The following is a 19,776-nucleotide window of genomic DNA, read 5'->3' as shown; positions in this document are numbered from 1 at the left end:
CGCACAGATGAGGGCGTTGGGTGTGGGCTGCTCCACCACCTCTCTCTGGGACATTTGTTACCACCCCATCCCCCCGTGGGCGACATCACGCATGTGTCAGTTAGCATGACGAGGGCTGACACATGCCTCCAAATAGACCGTCGCTGAGCCCTAATGGCAGCGTGGGCGTAGAGCCAATCACTTCCTCCGCTCATAAGGGAGCAGCGGACCTCATTAACCAATCAAGGAGCAGAAGTGTGGGGGTGTTGGAACATGAGAGCGAGAGCAACTCCTGATGGGGAGCCCCAAACAATAAACGTCTTACGCAACGGTGAGCCGAGACGCAGCGCTGCTCCTCTCAAGTGAGATGTGAAGGGGTCCTCCTGCGCCACTCTGCTCTGCGTGTTAAGATGGCCTGGATATGTTTCATTAAATCTTACGAAACAGATCTAAGCCTTGTTGCTTTATTAAGTGTTTTTTTTTTTATTTTGAAAGAATTTCAACTCAACATTGTGGGTGTTCTCTCTGCTGTACTTGACTAATTCACCCCGCCACATTTGTAGGAAATAGCACAAGTTAGAGAATCCATTAATTTAAAAGCGTGGCTCATTATTTCTTTATTTAGTCACTTTAAATAAGTGATGTTTGTTTATTAGAAGCTTTTCTCTCTGCCTATTTTAAAAAAAAACTCATCAGGGCTAAGAAAAAATACTCAATTAGAACTCTGAATACGACTGACACTCGATCAAAAGCATTGAATTATCCGAACAGTAGTTCAAATGTTAATCCAAAAGCATAATGATGGGCACCTGCAGAGTGTCAAATGCTAAATCACGCCATATTCTCAACAGACGAACCCTGTAATGTATTTTGAATTAGACGCAGTACAGTAAGAGCAAAACATCTGAGAGTTTTCACATCAAAACTAGCTGGAATATCTAAAATAATTACATGATTGACATCGAAATCCCGCAGCAGTCTATTCAGTTTTCACTTCAAACTTTATTTCGGCTTGAAAGTTATCAAGCTTGGCATTGAGTCTAAGAAGCTCATTAATACAGGAGAGCTGAATGTGGTGAAACATTCTTTAATATATCGACGACTTTAAACCCTCTCCCAGCTGAACGGCATTAATTACACCGAGAGTGGAAGCTTAGCTGGCCCTGATAATTATGTGTAATTCTGCCTCTGCTTGTCTCTGCTCCACTTTCATAATGTCCCTTTTTTAATATTGAGTGTTGCCCCCCTCCTCTTCTTTGTCTCCCTTCCCCTTTCTCTCCACTCCTCACTCAACACTACTGAAGCAACAAAGTGTGCCATTTCCATTTTGTTATGTTAACAGCTCCTCTGATGTGTGTTTATATGTTATCCGATCGCATTCACTCGTGGTGATTCCAACCCCTTTAGTCTTGTTCTGTGCATCACGCCCCCACGGTTAGTACTGTATATTCAACCGATTTGAAATGACAAATATACAAACCAGACACATGATTTCCAGGATATAGATTAAAGAGTCTATTTTCAGCCAGTGTGCTTCAAAGGGGCCACCAAAGTCGCACACGGCTTGTCAAATTGAATTGTAGAAGCATAACAGTCCGTAGCCAAAAGGGCTTTTGATCTGCGTGCCATGTGCTATACCCCCTAAAGACAGAGCGACACAAGACCTTCCTACAGTACGTGTCAGCGTAAGGGGATTGCCACAGTCTGGGAGCTAGACAAAGAGCTCTCATTTAAAACTCCTCACTGTAAAGACGGGATGAGGAGGAGGAGGAGGAGAGAGAGGATTGGGGAATGGATGACTGTGGTGGGAGATAGAGAGGAGATGTTTTGGATTCAGAGGTGCTCGGTGTTAAGGCAAGTAGCTTGTACCGTATACTGCCCAGTACCCTAACGCAAACCAGTGGCCATCCAAAATAAACATAGTCTAGCCACCTAAAAGAAAGGCCCACCTAAATTTTTTTTATATCTATATATATATATATATATATATATATATATATATATATATACTGTATATGTATATGTTTTGATAACACGGTGCTGATACGGCAAAATTAACTAAATGGGTTTTATTTCTTTAAAATAAGCAAAACGACGGTGGGGGCCGGTGTGCAAGTAATGTAATCGGTGTGTGCCCGACCACCTTGTAACACCGGTAACACGATTTCCTTGGCAAGCCTACATTAAACGCAAACACTAGTCTACCTTTAGCTTAGTGGTGGTGACGTGACGTCATGCGACCGTGGTGTAGTTCGTTTATAAAATAGAAAATAGCAGCGAGCACATCTCCAAATCTTGAACAGTATCGGGTGCCAGGTAGTGGTAAGAACAGAAGAAACAAATCACCGGCACGCACAGATAAAGAGTTTTTTTTTGGTTTATTCTGGGCAATCAAACGTAAACGAAAGTGTTTCAGCTATAAGCCGTCAACAGCGTGATCCAACAAGACGTAACGCCAGTGTAAATACTTCAGGTGAGACACAGACACCAATCGGGAAAGGGACTACATAATTACATAATGGAAATCATCTGTGGCTGCACCGCCAGGACTCATCCTCTCGCAACAATAGAGGCGTGGCCAAAACAGTCGGAGACAACCGACAATACAATGAAAGGAATATATATATCTTGAAAAGCCCACATCGCAAAAGCCACTCCATAAAAAATGGAATGGCGTAGTTCGTTTATAGCCTGGCGTTAGCTTTTTACTTCTGGCGATTGTGTTTACGCTTAAAAAATCAAAGTAAGTGGTGTTCATTTGTGAAGATTATCTTGCTGAACAAAAAAATTTAATTATCATAAACACGTGTTCGCCACAGAGTTTATTTTCTGCAATAATCTAAAAGCCAATATGGAACAATCCCATTGGCTTTCTGTCGAGGGAACCAGGGTGACGCTAACTTCCTGGTTGGCCTACAAAAACACGTCATCCTTGCAGCACTCTTTAGCTACTGTAACCTCTTGCCAGCATGGTGTGCCAAGGTTACCATGGTAACAGTGCTTGGCCCTCACTGCCAAATTTCTGCACAACTACCCCAGGCGAGCACTTCCCTTTTAAAAAACCCATAACACAACACGCTTGGCATCACCTCCTCAGCTTCCATTTACACAAATAAAACGGGCCTCGGTGGCTGTGACGAAGCATTTGTGAGCCCGTCTGGGAGGAACGTTTGTCATCTTAGACGGTATAAATCAAGATATGAATGAAGTGATGAAATCCCAAACCAGCAGCTCTTTGTGATCGCACCCCCCGGAGCACAAAAAACTAGGGAGGAGACCATTTCATGGCCAATTCGCGACAGACTCTGCCCCCATTCTGAGTGCAGCAGTGACCGCCACGAGTGCAATATTTTCATTTTAACAGACTGTCTCAGCAGATCATGTCACTATGTTTTGCTTGCATAACACAATGTCATCTGGTGACATTAAAAAGGGGTCTTTTTGGAGGCTTGGCGGCGTTAGTCAGCCGAGAGTGGGTAGTTAATTATCGGGGAGCCGCCTGTGTGTTTTTGCTGAGACACAATGCAGTGTAATACAGTAGGATGACACATGCTGTTCCCTTATAATCTGTGTTTTAACAAACAAAGGCAAAAGGGCAGTTGGAAAGGGCTCGGAGGGAGCAAATCTGAGAGGAGAGAGAATGATGAAGATACTGGAATGGACCGTGGAGGCTGTCCTGTGTGTGCATTTGTTTGTGCTGTAAACAACAGTAGAGAGGAGCAGCTACAGCGCTGGGATTTAATCTGTGTGGTGACAGAAGACATTTGTGACAAGATGAAACAACCAGCTGGCTAAGTGTTACCACAAACATGCTGATAACTTTCTACCACACTGTTGGAGCATCTGTTACAAAATCACTTCCAAGTATAGCGGCAGTATGTTTTTGTATTTTTTATTATTTTTAGGATAGGTGGGTTTATGTTAGGGATGCACCAATACCAGATCGGATATCGGGCTGATTGTGACTCAAATACCTGGATCTGATATCGGTGACAATGGGGCGATCTATACATTTTATGTTTGTATAATACATTTACTATACTACATTTTGTTGCTGCATTAAAAAGGTTTAATTCTTGTAATTTTGAAGATTTTTTGCCAAATTGTTGATGTATGATTTATTATTCTAATAACTAACAATTCAATTCATTTATATCTATGTATTTATTTGTTAGATTTTGCTTTATAAAGTTAGGAAAGCAATGTTCAAAGCCCTCCTCTAGCCAGTTTTACTTCCTGTTTTTTGGTTAACGTCCTTTCTCAAACAGAGAATGGGGGTGTGGTTATTAGTCCGAAGTAATTCATTACCACGGCAACCAGATTGCATCGTTTTTCAACCCAGTTTAGATGAATTTACTGTTTATCAGACCACAAATGAAACAAGAATTAGCGCAACAAACCGACTCTCTCTCTCACTCGCTCTCTTCTTCACCGTCTCCTCCTGGCGAGGCGGCCGTCTGGCTGCTGCTGCACCGAGGAGCCGTACCTCCACCGGCCACAGCGCATAATAATAAGTTGCTGAGGTTCCGCCGTGCCACCAGCACCGGGCCGCTCTCGCCTCAGCTCCAGCTCTGACCAACGGGACTTTTCTCTTGTTTTCTTTTGGGCTGAAAGTTGTGCACCCCCCGGTGTGACCTCCAAAACGGCGTCGGCTGCTTTCCGTTAATTAATCTCCGGGAAGAGGAGACGGTAAAGAAGAGAGCGAGTGAGAGAGACAGTCCATGTGTTATTTTGTGTAGTCCACTGCGTTGACTGCAGTAGCAAAACCCAGGTATCACCATAGGTATCGAGACTGAAAAAGTCAGATCGGTGCATCCCTAGCTTATGATCATGCCGAACAATCTACCTTTGCATTCGTCTTGCATTATTTGACCTATGTACACACTGACACAGTGCGAGCTCGAGGTGGAAAGCGTTCTTTTAGCCTGTATTTTATCTCAGCGGTGCATTATGGGGTGAAAGATGGCAACATGTTGAACTTTCATCCATAATAGATGGTGCACCAGTGATTTATATAAAAGACCGTATCAGCTCAGAAGACATTCCACCGTCCGACATTTAACCCCGTAATTGGTTTATTCCTCTTATCTACCTGAACCATCTGTTGCCATGACAACGTATAATATGTTTACTTAGTTCCTGTCTCAAACTCAAGGTGAACTGATCAATAATGGAAGTGTGTGTTTGTGTGTGTGTGTGTGTGTGTGCAACACTCAGCTGTCTAGTCTGGATGGAGAGACTCTCCCCGGGGGAAATGAGAGCGGGAGAGCTCTCACCTCTACACACTACGCGTCTCATAACTCCAGCTGTGCTTAATGAATTCTGCCGTGATTACACCCACAGCTATTTTGGGAATGGTTTAAGTCAGAGGTATCAGCCTTCACCCACATAAGGTGAGCACAATGTGCACTCAGGAGGATCTGGAGCTCGCTGGGTGTGTGTGTGTCTTATAGCATATATGTGTGTGTGTGTGAGTGTGTGTGTGAGAGAGTGGAGTGTCCCTAGGTATGATGCTTGTCCAAGGACAAAAACTAAGATGGGAGTCTGGTTTTCATTTGGTGCTCCTCTCCGAGATTTCATTATGCACATAATGGGTGTTGACGATCCCGGGGAAGGTCATAGTGGGAGAACAATTAATAACCATAATATAATGTCATCACACCTGTTTTTTTTTCCTTTATTTTAGCAAGCAACTAGAGCTGTGTATTGGCAAGAATCCAGCAATACGATACAAATCATGATACGGGGGTAGCGATTGAATATATTACGATATATACAATACGATATATTGTGATTTTTCACACTCTAACTTTAGGAAAACTGTCACGAACACACCAGAAATACACAATTTTAGAATAGGCAAAATAACACATGTACTGCATGCAAAATAACTGCATGTTTTTTGCCCCAAACTGCATGTGATTATCATAAAGTGGGCATGTCTGTAAAGGGGAGACTCGTGGGTACCCATAGAACCCATTTTCATTCACATATCTTGAGGCCAGATGTCAAGGGACACCTTTGAAAATGGCCATGAAAGTTTTTCCTCGCCAAAGTTTAGCCTAGACTTCTTCTCGACAAGCGATTTGTTATTTGGTACCGATGGATTCCTGAGGTTTTTGTAGTTTCATATCTCATGTGAGAAGCTGGAACGAGGAAATATGTGGCATGAATGAATCGATGACTGTCTTTTTTATCCTTATTTTCCTGTTATAGTTATTTCAAGTCAAAAGGTGTGAGCTATATGCTTGAACTTTACTGTAAAATATAAATTCATTAAGGGCGGCAACTAACGATTATTTTCACTGTCGATTAATCTGTCGATTATTTTCTCGATTAATCGATTAGTTGTTTGGTCTATAAAATGTCAGAAAATGGTGAAAAATGTGGATCAGTGTTTTCCAAATCCAGATATTCAGTTTACTGTCATAGAGGAGTAAAGAAACCAGAAAATATTCACATTCAAGAAGTTGGAATCAGAATTTAGACTTTTTCTTCTAAAAGAAAAATGACTTAAACAGATTAATCGATTATCAAAATAGTTGCCGATTAATTTCATTGTTGACAACTAATTGATTAATTGTTGCAGCTCTGAAGTCATTATATGCAGATAAAGGTAACTAAAAGACTAGGTAATAGAGGAAACACAGGCAGTGTGTGGCTGACATGGACACATGGGACTTTCCCAGCCTCACAGTCATATTTTTGCTATTTCTGTGCAAGGACAAAGATGCAGGGAGACAGGGAGAGTGATGGAGAGGCAGAGGGTTAGAAAATGTGTGTGTACCAGTTTTCTGAAGCGTGTTCCTTCTTCCTGCTCCTGTGGTGTGTGCGTGAGTATGTGCGTGTGTGTGTGTGTGTGTTGTGCAGTTTGAGGGTCACCCGGTAAGAGACTGCAGCGCAGCTCTTAGTCATCCTCACACCTCGCTCCTTTTTACCTTGACTGTCCATCTGTCAACGTATTTGCCACCAGAAACAGATTTCCTGCTGTAAACAAATTAAAATATGCAAATTTGTACTTATACATAAGCTTACAGTAAACACTGAGTAGATAGTGTTTGGAAATGTTAATGAGTGTAGTGCTGAAGATTGAAAGCTCTTAGCCAAGCTGCAAAAGAGACGTAGAAGTTAAGTAAAACCTTAAGTTTATGCCTTTTTATGCGGATTCTTAATCGTTGTCACAGACCTCTTGTCAAACAGATCTGTTTGGACGATCTAAAGGAAAACACATCTACAAACAAAATGTATTTTCTAGCTGTCTAGCTGAACCAATGAACTAGTTAAATGACTTAATCTTTAAAGGAACAGTGTGTCACATTTAGGGGGATCTAATGGCAGAATACAATAATAATAAGTATGTTTTCTTTAGCGTATAAGCACCTGAAAATAAGAATCATTGTGTTTTCGTTTGCTTAGAATGAGCCGTTTATATCTACAAAGGGAGCGAGTCCTCTTCACGGAGCCAGCCATCAGTCGGCCACCGTAAAGAGGCTTCAGTCGTTGCAATCTGCAACCTCACCGCTAGATGCCGCCAAATCCTACAAACTGCACCTTTAATTAAAATACATTTATTTTTTTATTTTCTAAATTGTAATATTTTTTATTCTAAGGTAAGATGTTAAAAATCACAGTCCCGTCTCAACTAAATTTGGACTAAATATTTAGTTACTGTTTTGGCTTTTTAGGGTGCAGTATGCTTTTACGGGTATTATTTACTTATCTTGTACATCGTAGTCTGAGATTAACTATAATTGGGTTGACCGATACAGTAGTTTTCATATTTATGGGAAAGTAAGCATGTCTTTTTTTTAATATCTGTGCATAAAAACAAATCGCACAGGAACAGATGTGCATTAATGTCATAGAAAACTGCAAGCTGATGATGTACTATGATAATAACTGAGACTTTCTGCTGTTAATATTTCCAGAAAAGACATTAAAGGGAATTATACACACCTACAGTAAAGTGCTCTCACACACATTTAATAGTTATATGTGTGATATCAGATGCTGTATATCTGACAGGCTGTTAATGTGCTAGGAGCTGCTTTGAAGGTGATCTGCTTGTTAGTATCAACTCTCTTTCACACATTGTTAAAAGCTCGTATTGGAGCAGGGGTTATTGCAGACGCAGCTACTTTCCCTCGAACACATCAATGCACATGTATACCTCTCCTGTTATTGCCGGTTGGTCTTGCATACATGCATACACATTCACCGGCGCTCCATCTGCAGTATCCTCTCCTCACCTTGTGCTCTCTGGTGGGGGGGAGAGGCGAGGGAGGACAGGAGGAGACGGAGGCTGTCAAGTCCGAGTCTCTAATTGAAGGTGTCACGGTCGTGTCTCCTCCTTGTCTTTCCCAGCCTCCCCGGCAAATATAGCAACAGGCACCACGGGGGAGAGTCGCAGCGCTTTGCTACCATGTTTTTTTTGGCATCTCGTACGGTAGAATGGAAGGAATTTTATCTTTTGATCTGCGTTTAACGTCTCCGGGGTCCCACGGATGAAATTACAAGGGAGAGCGTTTCTTGTGCTGTCTGTTGTTTGTGTGTCAGAGTTGGCAGCTCCCCTTTCTCTGCATCATCTCATATTACAAATAGAGAAACAGAATAGTGAGTGAAAGCCAAAACACTCCTTGATTAAACTAAAACAATCTATCAATTACGGCTTGATAACAAAATGAGTTAAGCCATTATTAAAGCTGTTCTCCTCGCTGCCTTTAAGAAGGATTTGTGTGGATTTGAGGGAGTTGCATCTCACCAACTCTTTTGCTATAATATTTGAAAGTTTGCTCTCTAGCAACAGATCCTGATGATTTTAATTACTTTATGACAACAGAAATATGGCCAACAAAGCATAAAAGCATAGACATAACATTCATTAAAGCTCATGTTGACTATCTAAGTGGTTCATCCTCATTACACATTACGTTTTTCCAGTCACCAGTGACTTTTTTTAATTCTTAACCATCACTCACTCTTCTTATCTACAACTAGGAAATATAAACATGATGAATTAGTAAAGTGTTGAAGGGACAGCCCGACAAATCTCCCAGCTAGTTCAGTATTCAAGCCAGAGGTAGGAAATGCTAATGCTGAAGCAAGAGTGTTCAGCTGTTACGTGTCCTTACGGATCATGAGGGCTGTTGCTGGCGTACCTCCTAAAGGTGGAGCTCAGTTTACTGCTTGTTGACCTTTGATCAGTCCTCTTTTACCTTTATTTTACCCATCTATACATTGACCATGCATTCTTTTTTCTGCATGCAAAGTATTAGCTAAATACAAGAGAGATTATCTTTACAGTTCATTTATTGTCATTCTACAACACAGGAGTGCACAACAAAATGCAAGTTGTAGTCCCGTGCAGAATGACCAACATATCTCTCTTCAGAGCAGGAATAGTAAGCCACATCCACCACATTCGACATGGCAACACACAGCAGGACTGCTCACACACACTGTACACACACACACACACACACACATACTGAACACACTGCAGCCTGTTCCATCTAACAGATATTACAAAAGCACATTATCACTGCGACACCCTTGCAGGCTCTGTAATGCAAACTGAATGTCAGACAGACACGGTAGCCTTGACAAGTCGGTTCAGACTGTGTCAACAGCTCTTTGATCCCGGCCGGCTGCAAGGACAGAGCGGATTTCACACAACAGTGTGGCAGCGGAAGCTGTTGAGTGAAAAATGAGGCCTCCATCTGTAAGAGCAGCTCTTCACGTGGAGCCAGAGAGGGCTGGGAAGAAACACAGCGGCAGAGAGGGGAGTGAGAGTGACGGGCGTAATTGTATCTGAAAGCGAGGTTAACCACATGTGTGTTCAATGGGCCGGCTACATCATCCCACTGTAGAGAGCAGTTAAAAAGAGGAGAAGGGTGCGAGGCTCAAACCCACTACTGTTTGTTTTTTCACGCCTCCGGTCCAGACTGAAACATCTCAACAATTATATGATGGATCGGCATTACGTTTTGTACAGACATTAATGGTCCCCAGAGGATGAACCCTGCACACTTTGGTGATCACCTGACTTTTCCTATAGCGCCATCAGCAGGTTAAAGTTTTCACTTATCCAGTGAAATATCTCTACAAGATGGATTGCCATAAAACTGAGTACAGACATTCATGTCACCCTCAAGACTAAATCTAATAACTTCTGTGCCCCTCTTCAGGTCAAAATTAATGACCAAGTGTCCAATACTTTGGGTTATGACCAAAAACTTGAACAAGTGAACATAAATATTATACTTGTTAAACATCAGCATGTTAGCGTTGTAATTGTGAGCATGTTTGCAAGCAGACGTTGGCATTTAGCTCAAAGCACCACTGTAGCTAAAGCTGGGCATACACTGTACGATTTCAGAAATGTTAATGGGTACTTCCTGCTCCTACTTTACGAGTAGATCGTGTGCAATGTAAAGCCAAAGCTCACGATTTATGTGCTCACACTGTACGTGTAAAATAGAAAAAAAAACAACACGACTGGTCGGCTCCTGCGGGCCGTTCTGTTCTGTCTGCTGACAGTTGCCAGTAAAGATTGGTTTGAAAGCTCTGAAGCAGGTGAAGTTTGTTTGCTAGCAGAGGTCTGTACGGGTCACCGTCCTAACAAGGCAGAAATGTGCTGCCTTGATCATCTTTGCCATCCTGTCTGCTGAAACGTCTACAAAAAAAAAGAGGCAGTGGCGTAACGTTATATGGACTCGCTGTGGCTAGGAAGACGTGGACAGTATGACTTGTCCATTTTGCAGAGAGAATTGGAGGTAAGCTAGCTATGTTTTATTGGCTCTATCTATTGTACCCTACATTGTTATCTTGACTCTGATTACTGTAAAAAGAGGAGAAAAAAGGCACTTGGACGTTGGGGAATCTGCTCGCGGCTCTGCTCCAACCGTGCGAGAGCCTGTGGTCGGCCCACCAAAATTTCTGACTTGTCAGAAATTCATCCGACTGTCCGACGGCCGGTCGGGAGGACTCTAAAATGAGTTGTGCGTCTCAAAATTCTGGCCAGAAACGGGCTAAAATCGTACAGTGTGTGCCCAGCTTAAGCTTCAAAGACCCACTAGCATAGCTGTAGACTTAGTCTCATATTGTTGCACGGTTCTTGAAAGCTACTTTTGCAAAAAAAATCACTCAAATACACAATACTATAATACATTTTGGCTCAGAAAGAAACCTGCTGTCGAGCTTTTATTTGCTTCAATTGCTCCGACTCATGTTCATTGTGAGTGTTACGTTCAGAGATGCACTCCTGACTCACCACGACCAAATATGTAGATAAACATTATATATCCCTACTAGCCTAATATTTTACTTTATAAGGTTTAAAACAGGGGGCGTGTTCATTTAAACCAGAAATCAGAAAAGTTCAGACAAAAGTCTGAATTTATGAGCTACGTATGTGAACATTTATATATCACCGGAGGATAAAAGGGAGACAGCTCGCAGGACTTCTTGATCATTTTTTTTCATATGGGAAGATGGCTTTGGGTCTAAATTAGATTTAAATGGCAACCTCATGCATTTCCAGTTTCACTGACATATATAGTCCTGTCCGCACAGTGAAAGGTCATGAGTTATTTAGTGCACCAAAGAGCAAAGAGAGTGTTTTTTTATGTACAGTAGCAGGTATAGGCGGCTCTATCTCCTTCTGATCCATCAGAGTTGTTCTTCTTTTTGTTCTTCAGAAAGGCATCATTATTCAGTCAGTAAACCTGCAATAACTGTTGTGTTATATCGCGAAATTGTGAGTAAACGCTTGCTCATTTACACATCCGGCAGTTACAGAGCAACATTATCATTAATTCTGAGTTGTGTTTCTGCCCAACTGATGATTATAAGTCCAACATTAAATCTCTTTTAGTTCTGTTTTTGGTTTCTACCAACTCCTGAGGGGAATATCTGTCTCTTTAGCTGCTAAATGCTCCACTGTCTTCACCAGCTAGTCGCTAATTATGTCTGTCTGCTGTTTGGTGCTGAGCTGGTAGTGTAAAGTAGGTTTTTAGCGCTTTTCGCCAAAAAAAAAGAAGCTGCCTGCTGTGGCCAAAAACGAGTCTATGAGAGTGAACTAAAACAGTAAAGCTGCAGCCAGACGGATAAACAATGAGCTGAAATAAAGCTACCTAAAGCCCTCACATTTTCACATTGTCATTTGATGCATTGGTATTACAAAAATATCGATTATAGCAGCTTTAACGTTACGTGACGGTCAAGAATGTGCAGCTGTGTCATTGTTTATGTGCGTATCTTTATTGTGGAAAAGCCCTAATAGCAGTAATAACAGAGGTCTTTACTCCCAACGAGACTTTTGTTGGACCAACTAGCTGACCCTGCTCTCCTTAACGCCCTTTCACTAACGGGCCTGGAAAAGTCAGATCATTGTTGTTGAAACTGAACAGAAAAAAAGGTCAAAGATAAGAGGAAAAAAAGAAGAATAAGAATAAGAAAGCACGAGGTGGCGTGGGAGGTAGCAGGTGCTAATTGAAACCATCTTGCAGAAAGCACAGAATGCCATTTCGCCGCAGCTGCTGCCTATCGTTTTTTTTTCCTCCGCCTTATTCAGCTCCAAATGGTACGAGCCGTGCACTCGACAGGCTGACTAATCGTTCTACACAGGCTTGGATGCAGGCGGTGTGGATCAACTAGGCCAATTAGCCAAGCACAGAGACGCCTAGTGATGAGAAGAGTCGTGCTCCCTTTCTCAGCCGGAGTGTCATTAATCAGCGATAAAGGGGCTGAAGCAACACTACAGTTTACTGACTGCTTTACTACTTATAGTTACAATGGCCAGGTTTTCTGGCTCAATCCTCTTGACCTCAATACAGCATGACGGTGTTTCTCTGGGGCTCGGCAGTTTTCGTGCTACAAAAATACATTTCTGGACGGCTTAAGAGAGGGACAGGGAATGAGAGGTTGTGCCAGTGTGTGTGTGTTTTCAATTCTGCATATTTGAGGAGGCTGTGTCTGCATGTGTAAGTGTCCATCTGTGAGTTCTCTCCTGGCATCTGTACATTTGTATCTGTGCATCTGGATGAGGGCATGTGTGTGGATGTGTGTATACAGTACAGTATGTGCATGTGTGTGTTTGTGTGTGTGTGTGGTCGTGGCAGAAAGCAGGCCTCGTGGTGAGAGTTGTCCAGTCTGCTCTTGTCTACTTGGCTAGTGTGCAGTAATCGTGGCCCCAGCTGACCCTGGATCAGCTTTTCGGCGCTTCTGACTCACAATCAGATAAAACAAACTCCAACTCCAACGAGCATGTTTTTCCTTTCCTTCCTTTGCTTTCCTGTCACCCCTTTTCCTTTTTATTCAACTTTTACATACTTAAAGGTTTTATTGATAAAGTTTTTATGTAGACAAATAATAAAAAAAATAAGTAATACATCCACAGAGCTTTTAGAAAGGTGTGAAATAAATTATCGGTTTTCTTAAAAAAAAATAAAATAGTTTGTAGATTGTTAAGTAATAATTTTAAAAACTTTGACGGGTCCAAAATGAATTTTGTTTATCTCTGTGGGAGATATCTGACATTTGGTTCTCACTTCTAACCAGGCTTGTGAGTCAATAGTAAAACAACATTGGTATCACGTGGTATCTCTGTGTCGTCAGCGTTCAAGTTGCCAGTTAGTGTTGAAAAAAACGGATAAATGGCTGAGTTTGACAGTAAGCGCCAGGCTTCACGCCAGTACCAATCCCAAGTGCTTAGCGATAAAATGAGGTTGCCTCTGCCTCTGCCATACCTGGCTGCACTCATCAGTCTACATAATATGTGAATATTTACGGTGGCAACAAGTGACAACTGACATTAGTACATATTAGCTATCTTAGCTTAATTGTTTGAACATCAATAACCCATAACGTTACAATTCGGCATATTAAAATAAAACCAACTACAACTACCAACAGCCATAGTGTGTTGACCGACTGTCAAAATTATAAAAATAACAGCTTCAATCCCTGCAGGAGCTACATTAGCATTAGTGGTGGTTTTGTCCAGTTATCTAACGGTATAGTTTCCTCAAACAATGAATAACAGAGATGCGCATCAGAGGGGATTCAGAAGTGGGTGGCCGGCTGAAAACTAAGTAGCTATACGCCGTATACCTGCGTATTCCCTGCATTACACCACTATGATGACAAGCTAAATGTTATCTAAAACGATATAGACTTTATATAAGAAGTGGACGTAGTCACTGTGACGTCACTCATTTGGAGCTAAGTACAACCGAACGTTGAATAAGACATTTTTTTAGGCAGCCAAAAATGTTATAATTAACTTTCATGAACTGAAAAATTATTAAATTTCTACGACAATAACACGGACGACTCCCAGACCAGACAATGCCGAGGTAGCAACCTGTCAATCACAAGGATCCCCTGTTTTATGGTCTTTTTGACTCTAAATGGGACCATAATTTACTAAATGAACATCATGCTGTGTTGAAGAAGACTTGAAACTAGCGTCTGAGACCATAAACTCATGTTTACAATGTTTACTGAGGTAATAAATCAAGTGAGAAGTAGGCTCATTTTCTCATAGATTTCTATACAACCAGACTTCTTTTTGCAACCAGAGGAGTCGCCCCCTGCTGGCTGTTAGAGAGAATACATTTCAAGACACTTCAGCATTGGCTTCACTTCTCAGACCCCAGAGTTGCCCACTGCCTAAACCTATATTATCCTCAGATAACCATTACGTTACATTATTCTTGAAACACCACTGCACAAAGTAACCCAAATCTATCGCTAATGTATAGCTACATGTTGCAAAATGACTTCATTACCATGAAAGGTTCAGCAGTTGACATACCTGATCTCAGACAACTAACAGGAATTCAGCGGTGTCTTCTATATCTAACTCCGAGGCTATCTTTGTTTATCATCTAATCTACTGTTGTTAGTCACAATTTACTAAGCAGTACTTCATGCCCTCAAAAGGCTTCGATGATTCATCTTAATTAAGGTATTGTGTGTGCTCATCTGACTCCAGATGGATGTGTAAGTCCCCCTAGCAACATGATTCATAGTACTACATAAATGCACTATGATTCATGCAGCTCAACCAAACTACTGGAAGAAAAAACTGTCAGGTGTAGTTGTTATTAAAGCTGAAGTCTTTTGGCCTTTTTACTACTTGTAAAATGTATTTGATTCGGAGCTTCGTGTTCGTACATCTGATTGACACGTTAACCAGATTTGATTTGACCGGCTCTTCAGAAACCGACGGGTGACGTCACGGAGACTACGTCCGTATTTTATACAGTTTATGGAATAAACACAAGAGAGTGACGCAAGATTGTAGAAGAGGTCAAAATCATCTCTGCTCGTAGCTTTGATGTGAAGAGAGTACAAGAAAGAGTACGAGGCAAGAAAAGGGGCAGGAGCAAACATCAAAGCCGGCATATTTGAGTAGCAAGTGTACAAACTGTAGCTGAATCAGTTGTATATCAGCAGCTGCAGCAGCAGGTCGGCCTGTAGTGGAGAATACACCCCATGTGTTTATATCTTATATAGTCCATAGGTGTTTACTCACTGAATATTGATGAGAATGTGCCTCCGGCTATACTGCATTATAATTGTGTTTTAATTAAAGTACATTTTTATATTAAAGCGGTTTTTTTTTTCTACCACAGATGTGAGTTTTGATCAAGGTCGCCGTTCTACAAGGAACAACTCTTTTTGGTCTCCAGAACGTCAAACACGAAAAGATGAAAAAACAAGACCTGTGAGAGAATTTTATGGAAAGTGACTGAAATGAGTTATTTATGTTTCAAAATGTCCTGAGACAAATTTAGCCTTGACTTCGTTGGTCCCAAACAAATTAGTCTAGGACATGCAGTGCCGCAGGAGTGGAAGACGCTCTGATGTTGATGTGTGGTATCAGCTTGTCCCCAGGCACTAGACTGGGACTTGGCTGTGACCTTTGCCTTTTGCCCGACCGCCTGCTCTCTCTGTGTGTGTGTGTAGGCTGCGTACATAGAAGCCAGAGGCATTGTAAGGAAAGCCGTTACCTCCGGCGACTGGCTGTGGTTGACCATCTATGCTGCATATTCAGGTGCTTTTCAGTGTTGCCAGATCTTGCGAGAGAAACAAGCAACCAGGTCAATAGAAACAAGCCCAAAAGAAGCGACCTTACCTATCACAATATTAAAGAGACAGGAGGCCACTTGATCACTTCATATATATGTATGAATTTATTTTGGATTGCATGCATTTCATTGCATTTTTGCAACCATTTTTAGCTTGTAACTTTACATTTTTCTTGTTATAAACTTAAAGAAGTGTCACAGTGTTAAAAAAATGAACGTCACAAACAAAAGGACAAGCAGAGGTTTTATTCTGAGCTGACGGTGACTTGATGCTGTGTGATATTTGAATGTGAGGGCAAAAAACGCTGTTCAGAAATGACTGTCAGCGCATAAACTTTAGATAGCACTGAGTAAACTAATATCTTTAAATTCTGACACGAGCATCCGCTATTTCGATGCGAGCTTTGATAAGGACTGAATGAATGAGGATGTAAAGCAGCGTATCTGAGTGGCGGGGAGCGACTGTCAGTCATGTGTCTGGGGGAAGTGGAGGGGTGGAGGGATCTGGGTTGTGTGCTGATTCTGCAACATGACAAACTAGACCGGTATAGAGGAGAGAGACAGGAGCCCAAATAAGCAACTACACTTTAGAAACAAACCCAAAAAAATGCAACCCGCGACTACCAATATTTGTAAGCGACTTTTCAGTAAAACTTTACTTATAATAAGCAGATTTGGCAACTCTGGTGCTTTTCCACGTGGGTGTGTTTGCATGTGTGCAGTATACTGTACAGTCTAACTCGGTCCTGTCAGTCTAAGAGCCTTTGTGTAGACCACAGCTACCTAGACTCATTACATTACTACCACTGTGACACCTGATACACAGACACAGGGGGCTCTGAGCCAGACCACTGCAGGTGATACATCACTGACTGGACGTGTGTGTGTGTGTGTGTGTGAGAAGATGAGGAGATATAGAACCAGACAGTTTACACTGTACGTGTACCTGCTGGTGTGTCCGTCTTGTCTGATAGAAATAAAAGTAGTGGATGAATGTGTTTATGTGTGTAAAATGAGCGTCTGTGTGCATTTATGTGCAGAAAATGTGTGAGCTCAAAATGTATTGGGGATGCATGTACTGTACATGTATGCCTTAAACCGGTGTATGTGTGTGTGTGCCAGCGTCTGTGCTCGGAATCATATTTAATTCATGAGGCCGTATCACTATTTCTCCTGTGTGACTCAGAGATGTCTGGCAGCCAAATACTCCCACCTGTAGTTTGGAATAATTGATCAAGTCCCCCTGCGGCCATTTCTTAATACAAACACGATTAGCGCTGCAAAGACTGTGTGCATTGTATGTGAGAGAGTATGGGCTGCATGCGTACATCTGCGTCATTTGAAAGTCTAACTGGCGTGCTTTAATGCCCATTTTTCTGCATAATGTGTATCAGGGGTGTTAGGCAGGTAATGACATGTAAAATAATGACTTATTATGAACACCAGACTGAACAGTCTGCAGCCAGGCCAGCGACTCTGCAAGGCTGAACTTAGGCACAATGGTGCTTTGAGCTAACGTCAGCATGCTAAGATTCACACAATGACATGCACATAATATTTACTATGTTCACCATCTTTAGCATGTTAGCATGCTAACATTTGCTTATTATCATCAAACACAAAGCACCAGATGTGTAGACCCGAGTCACAAATTCGACAAAGAAGACTTGCAACTCGACTTGGACTTTAACACCAATGACTCGTGACTTCATTTGGATTTGAGCCTTTTGACTAGAAAATAGTTGGTACCTTCCCCCTTAGCCCAAAGATTTAAAAGTTATTTGTTATTTGAAAAGTGTGCCAGGGATCAATTCATTTTCTGAATCAACTAACATAAACGCTATTCATTCCCAACAAGTCGACACTTAATTCCCCAGATCCACTTTGTTTGTCTTTTGCAACCAGAGGTGACACGAGAGGGTGGCGCTAAGTACAACCGAACGCTGAGTAAGACATTTTTAGGTGACCAAACATGTTATAATTAACTTCCATGATCTGAAAACACACTGTGAAAGGGTTAAAGTAGTAAGACGAAAACACGGACAACTCACAGACCGGACAACGCCGTGGTAACGACCTGTCAATCACAAGGTAGCCACGCCCTAAAGCATCCCCTGCTTTATGATCTATTTGACTCTAAATGGGACCATAATTTACTAAATGAACATCATGCTGTATTGAAGAAGACTTGAAACTAGCGATTGAGACCATAAACTCATGTTTACAATGTTTACTGAGGTAATAAATCAAGTGAGAAGTAGGTTCATTTTCTCATAGACTTCCTTTTTGCAACCAGAGGAGTCGCCCCCTGCTGGCTGTTAGGAAGAATGCAAGTTAAAGGCCCTTAAGCATTGGCTTCACTTTTCAGACCCTGGAGTTGCCCACTGGTCCCACCTCTGCAAAGTACCACTGTGGATGATGGGAATTAGTTTTGCAGGTATTTGGTCAAAATCAAAGTGTTGGACAAAATGAGATTTTGACCTGATGATGGCGCTAGATGGAAGGTCAGGGGATCAAAGCTATGACAGGTGTAGATGAGAGATTTATCTGGTTGAATTTCACCACCAAGTGTGCACAATGTGGATGTGTGTTACAGTTTTTTCAGGCCTTAATAAATAAAAAACAAAGCAAGCATGCACCCTGGGGACATCATCTCTGCTGTCTGCTGTCCAGACATGCACAATCAAACACAGATCTCAGGAGACAGGGAGCCAAGGTGATAACTGCCATCGCTTGCCAACCTGCAGGGCTGTGTGGGAGGAGACTGCACCGTGATGCAATCTGACAAGGCCAAATTCACCTTGAACTCCACTGAAAGTCCTCCCGCCTTCTCTCGACCAATCAGATGTCATGAGGTTCCCATTTCCTCCCTCTCCGTAACCGTACGTGAGCACACAGCAGTTGAGCGGATTGTTTTGTTTTGCTTTGTTAAAAACGGAGCAGCATCCCCACAGTGCTCAATCTCCCCCGAGGTGTTTTCTCTGCAACTCCCCGCTCCCTCGCAGAAATTGCGTAATTCTCTTCTCTCTATATGCACATATCTAAACAATCAAACACATGCATATTCATACAGCGGGATATTGTTCTGGTGGAGATAATTGCCAGACACAAACAGAGTTCTGGGGAAGTTTTGCTAATTGTGTGTGCCCTTAAGGAAACACAAGGAGGAAGATTATTATGTTCTTCTCTTTTCTGCTTCTATCATTATCTCTTCATATCTGTTCATATCTGCTCTAGTCTTTCTCCCAGTTCCCTTTCTTTTCTTTTTTCTTGTAATGTAGTCCATCAGCGGTCTTTGTGTACAGCTTTATTGTTGCTTTCAAGGTCACATATTCACTGTTTGTGTCCTCACTGCATGTCTTTGTCCTCTATGTGCCTATAGCATGCATAATTGAATGTATGTGCTGAAATTGAGTTTCCAGGCCTTTGTTGTAGCAGCGGCTCTGTTCATTTCCTCCCTCTGACGGCAAACACAGCTCGCCGGTATATAAATATATATATATTTATATATATCGCACATACTCCATCTCCCAAGGGTGGTGGGAAAAAGCCAGAGACTTATATTGTGATGTACTGAGGCAATTTAGTCTGCAACAGTGTTGTTACTGTGAACCAATCTGCTGTTACATGGACCAGGGTTTTACCTACACGGGGAGTTTGAAGGTGACCGACCTTGCTTCAAATTCGGTGACGTATTTCA

The 19,776-nt window shown here is 41.9% G+C and overlaps 1 protein-coding gene across 2 annotated transcripts in view; it reads left to right on the top strand.

Moving 5' to 3' along the window:
* si:ch73-374l24.1 (protein kinase C alpha type) overlaps positions 1–19,776 on the top strand; it is a 119,233-nt gene that overhangs the window by 12,470 nt on the left and 86,987 nt on the right. The gene's annotated exons all lie outside the window — the stretch shown is intronic.

This window comes from Sebastes umbrosus, chromosome 14 (genome assembly GCF_015220745.1).
Source record: "Sebastes umbrosus isolate fSebUmb1 chromosome 14, fSebUmb1.pri, whole genome shotgun sequence".
Taxonomy (NCBI): domain Eukaryota; kingdom Metazoa; phylum Chordata; class Actinopteri; order Perciformes; family Sebastidae; genus Sebastes; species Sebastes umbrosus.
This window is presented reverse-complemented; position numbering and strand designations above follow the sequence as displayed.